The sequence below is a fragment of the Sapajus apella genome, unplaced genomic scaffold, assembly GCF_009761245.1.
Source record: "Sapajus apella isolate SASKATOON/1434 unplaced genomic scaffold, GSC_monkey_1.0 scaffold164, whole genome shotgun sequence".
In the NCBI taxonomy this organism is placed as follows: domain Eukaryota; kingdom Metazoa; phylum Chordata; class Mammalia; order Primates; family Cebidae; genus Sapajus; species Sapajus apella.
In genome coordinates, this window is record NW_022437104.1 from 2,022,694 (window position 1) to 2,028,551 (window position 5,858).

The window sequence follows — 5,858 nt, forward strand, 5'->3', positions numbered from 1 at the left end:
CAGTCCCTTCCTTGCTAGAGATAAAACCCAATGTAGCCCCTCCCTCTGGTCTACCCCCTCCCCCAGCTCTGGCTATTCCCTATTTCCTTCTCTCTCTAGAACAGTAAAATTAGCTCATTTGGGCTTTGGAATCAGACCATCCACATAGAGCAAGGGTATCTTGAGCAAAACCGCCTCTCTGACTGTAGATCTCTTCAACTATAAAAGGAGGGCAATAAAACCCAGAATTGACTGTAGCACAAGTTAGGAGGGCTCTGCAGTCAGACCTAGAGTATGGTGTTAGGTTTATGAGCTCTAACAGTCAGCTTCCACAGACTAGATTCCCCAGTTGTTGTAACAATTTGGTAATATCATTGTACTTAGTACAATGCCTGGTCCAAATAAATAACAGCTACTGTTCACTAAGTGCTTACAATGTACCAGACCCTTCACTAAGTGCTTTACATGGATTAATTTAGCCACATAAGGACCTTAAAAGATAGGTACTATTATCTCTGTGTTACAGATGAAGAAACTGAGGCTCAGAGAGGTGAGGTAACTGGCTGTTAATTACCCAACTAGAATGCATAGAGCCCAACTATGAACCTAGGCAATCTAGTTACAGAACCCACACTTCTCTTCCTCTCAGAATAAACAATTAAAAATATGAAGTTCTCTGTCTTATCTTTTCTGTTACCTTCCCCTCCCTTTTTCATTTTCTTTCCCTTTTGTCACTTTCTTTTTCCCCTTCCCTTATCAATCGTAAGGCAGCAGGACCATGTTATAACCAGATAATTTCATCCATAGAGTAGATTGTCATCATTAATATTATATTTACACAAATAAGACCGTAGTCTACATATTGATCCACACTTTCCTTTTTCTTTTGAGATGGGGTTTCACTCTTGTTGCCCAGGCTGGAGTGCAATGGCACAATCTCGGCTTGCTGAAACCTCCGCCTCCTGGGTTCAAGTGATTCTCCTGCTTCAGCCTCCCAAGTAGCTGAGTTTACAGGTGCCCACCACCATGCCTGGCTAATTCTTGTATTTTTAGTAGAGACAGGATTTCTCCATGTTGGTCAGGCTAATTTCGAACTCCTGACCTCAGGTGATCCGTCCACTTTGGCTTCCCAAAGTGCTGGGATTACAGGCATGAGCCACTGCACCTGGCCTTCCTTTTTTTTTTTTTTTTTTTAATTCAGCCATATGCCAATATACCGTGGAGGTCTTTTCATCTAAATTCATTGTATTTAGTGAAGTTATAAAATCTGAACGCACTATAATTTATTTAAACACTCCCTTATTGATAGAAATTTAGGTTATTCCCAAGGATTTCCCCCCTCCATTATGATTAATGTTGCAATAAACATCTTTTGATGTTTGTGAGAGCATTTTTTTAGAGAGCGATATCCTAAAATAAAATAATTCCTGGGTCTAAAGATAATAGACATTTAAAATTTTGTTACTGCCAATTTGCCCTATACATGTGTTATACATTACCCTCCACCCAGTGCTGTATAAGAGTAAATGTGTGTCTGTTTTCTCACAAACTCACCAATATCATTTGTTATTTTCAATTTTTAAAAATCTTCGTTAATCTTATAGGCACTAAAAATGGTATATTAGTGTTGCTTTTATTTGCTTTTCTTTCATGAGACTGAGTGTTTTTTCATATGTTTCTTCATCATTTGTCTATTTCTCTTCTGAATGGTCTACTTTTTGCCCATTTTTGGGGTGGGTTGATAGTAAAATATAGTAGACTAAAAGTATACACTCTAGAGTCAGACTCACCCAAGTCACCGAGTCACCAGAAGACCTTAGGTATTTGGTTTACTTATTTCCAGATGTCTCCTATACAAAATGAGACAGTCATAGAACCTACCCTATCAGATTATTGTGAGGATGACATGTAGCAATTATTATTTATGTTTATAGTTTTATTTTTGAGTTGTAGAAGACCTTTGAACAATATGGATATTAACCCCTTTTCTGTGATATTTACTGCTTCATCTGGATTAATTTATTAATTCAACAAATATTTATTGAGTGCCCATAGCATGTCAGGTGCTGTGCTACATACTGGAGATGCAGTGGAATATAAATTGGAGAGTATGGATATAGCATGGTGTATTTAACCATTTTTAAAATTAAAGATTAATTCTAGTTCTTCTAGATGGTATTTCAAATGCAGCTGCAATAACCTTGACCTCCATCTCTTTAGCTGGCTAACCATTTGTCACTTTGAAAATTGAGCTCAAATGTCATCACTTCTGGGAGGCCCTTTTAAACCCCCACACTGGATGTGGTTATCTCTTCTGGGCTCCCACATCTTCTCTCTCAGAATTTATCACACTGTACTACTGATGCCTTGTCTTGTGTCTTCCTCCTCCATTAGAACTTGAGCAACTTGCTGATAGGAATCTGGAACCATTGACTAGAGGAGCTGTCAGAAATGCCTGTTGCCTTCAGATATATTTTCTCTGTTCCTTCAGGAACAGGAAGAATAAAATCTGCTGAGGTTAACAAACCTCTGAGCTGACCTAGAGAACTTGAAGTGCCCTAATGGAGGAAAGTGGCTGGGACTTCCCAGGTTATTGGGATGGATACTTAGGTGGAGCCTCTCTACTATTCCTGGTCCAGCTGAGCCTATGAGTGTAGGTTGGTGGCTGTGGTTGTGCCTGATATCTCCTCTCCTTTAGAGGAAAATGTCTCGTTTTCTCTTTGGGTGGTAGTTGTGTGATTCTCATCTTTTTATGAGGCAGTGTAGTCTGGAGGGGGAAGTAAGTTCCAGTCCCATGTGCTCATGTAGCATGTCCTCAGGCAATACTTCCCTGGCCCTCCTCTCCATAGTACCCCCTCTCTCTCTGCATTGATTTGTTCTGTGTCTTGGCTGATTTCCTACCTGTGTGAGAATTTTTCTGGAATCAGAGTCTAGGTCCGATTCATTTCTGCAACCCTAGTGTCAACCTGACAATAAGTAGATATTCAGACGATGTTTAATTGAATAGACTTCAGTGATTCAGGAGTTTCAACTTTTTACTTTGCAGTTGCACTGCAGTAAACATCATGGTACTTAAAGTTTTCTCGGCATCTTAGATTATTTTCTTAGCATAGATTTTCCAAAAGCTTATTTATAAACCACAATATTCACCCATTTTAAGTGTGTAATCCAATGATTATTAGTATATTTACAGAATTGTGTAACCATTACCACAAATATTAGTCTTGATTTTTAGAAATGGAATTATTTGACCAAAGAATATGGATCTTTTAAATATTTTTTTCATACATTTTCTCCAATATCTCTGTAAAAGGTTGTACCAGTTAATCACAGGCTCAACCACCTGTGATGAGTGGGGATTAATGAAGATACACAGGCTTGGTTGGGTTACTTCCTGAAGGGTTGGCCTCACTATCAGCATTTCTCTCCTTCATTTAGCTATACCCCTTACCCAGATTCTGGAATGAAACTCAGAGAGTAGCATGATAGCTATGTCCCAGATGTGCTGTGGTTTCTTCTTCATGTAAGATTGGTCTATAGTTTCTATTTTAATTTAAATAACACATCTGTTCTTATAAGTTTTGGAAATACCAGGAAATATAATTATTTGCCCTAATACCATTTGGTAGTGGTAGCTGGGCCATTCTTTGACAGCTTTTCCAATGGTTTCCATGATTATTTATTTTTTTTATAAACTTCTTCCCATATCAATTTTAGTAATCAGTATTTTTCAAAATAGCATAGAGTAATACAGAGAATTCTCTTAAAATTTTTGGTTAGGTATAAAAATCCAAAATCTAGTTTTTTACCCCTCAGAGGGTTATAAATATTATTGTATTGTTTGATAATACTTATAGTTAGAGCTGAAATGTTCAATGTCAGGCTCATATTCTTCCTTTTATAAGTAATCCGTATGCTTAGTAGGAATATCTTCCTATTAGGAGAATTAAAAAATGTCCTGGTTTATTAATCAGGGTTCTCTAGAGAGACAGAACTAATAGGATGTATATAAAGGGAAGTTTATTAAGTAGTATTAACTCATATGATCACAGGGTCCCAAAATCGGCCGTCTGCAAACTGAGGAGCAAGGAAGTCAGTCTAAGTCCCAAAGCTGAAGAACTTGGAGTCCAATGTTCAAGGGCAGGAAGCATCCAGCATGGAAGAAGGATGTAGGCTGAGAGGCTAAGCAAGGCTAGCCTTTTCATGTTTTTCAGCCTGCTTTATATTTGCTGGCAGCCAATTAGATGGTGCCCACTCAGATTAAGGGTGGGTTTGCCTTCCCCAGCTCACTGACTCAAATGTTAATCTCCTGTGGGCAACACACTCACAGACACACCCAGGATCAATACTTTGCATCCTTCAATCAAGTTGACACTCAGTATTAACCATCACATCTGGCATGTATCTTAGTACAGCTAGTAACTATTTATAGTTTTTCTCTTTTGGTAAAGAAGAATGTGTTTTCTTTCTCAATCCCCTATTAAACAGGCAGTATGAACAAAAGGAAAAAACATTTAAAAGTATCTAATGTGTTTCAGGAAACACTACAGAGAACACATTATATTTTAAATGGGTTATGAAGCATGAGTTTACTGGGTAAAGCAGAGGGAGAGGGGCAATCCAGACAGAGGGTACAATATCAACAAAATCAGGAAGGTCTTAAGATGTTTACTGCATTTCAGGAACAGTGAGTTTTCTAGATGTTGAGGGAGAAGGAAGAGTCTGGAATTACTTGCTAGGTCACTTTATGGAAGATAAGATCTAATCCTGGTACTTGGTTCTTCTAAGTATTACTGCAGGAATGAACAGTGATTAAGAACATCAGCCCTAGAGCCAGATTGCCTGGGTTCTGCCATTTATTAACCGTGTGAACTTAGGGAGGTTATTTCACCTGTCTGAATTTCAGTTCCCTTGTCTATATGAGGATACTGAGTATATCTACTTCATAGTGTAGAAGAAATGTAGAAACACTTCATAGTGTTTTTGTGAGATGTAGAAGAGTGAATCTCTGCAAAACTTATAATGTCTGACTCACAGGAAGCAACTAGCAAATATTCTGTTCATTTAATTTCAGTTCTCTTTTATGAATTCCTTTTCTCTGTCTCCAAGGCCATTGTTGCAGTTCAGGCTTCATCATCTGCATCCTCCCCACTGGCTGTTCACATGATCTTTGTATCCGAGAAATATGACCATGTCACTCTGCTGTTTACGCTCCTTCAATGGCTTTCAATGTTTGCCAGGAAAAACAAAGTCTTTTATAAGATTTATAAAGTTGGTCATGAACTGTCTTCTGCTTATGTCTTGTGTCTTACCTATTGACACTTTTCCATAAGCTTCCTTTAGTCCACCTGTGCTTGCTTTCCTCCTGGTCTTTACATTCTTTTCTCTAGCTGGAATTACCTTTCCAATCTCTTTTTTTTTGTCCCTGATATAATCCATGGGTTCACACAATCCATCTTTTTTGTTGCTGTTGTTTTGTTCTAGCTTATTAACTCCTGCTTGTCCTTTCATATTCAATTCAGATATCACCTATTCCTGAAATCTTCCTTAACTTGCTCTGTTGTGATAGTGGTAGATGTTTCTCCTCCGTGCCTCTATAATTCCCTGTTTATGTACCTGTCTCTCCTACAAGACCTTAAGCCCTTCAAGGACAGACTTCTTATGTTATTTGACTTTCTTTGTATCCCCAGTAACCTAAAATAGACCGTGAAACATAGCAGACATTCAACAAATACTTGTTGAAGTAATGTATATTGAAAGGAACATGCAGTGTTTTTCTGTTTCTTGTTTTCAAAGAGTGGAGGTACTGGTTAGCTATCTGTGGCTTAGCACAATTTACAGGGTTTTCTGAAGGTGACACTGCTTAGATGTCCCAGACT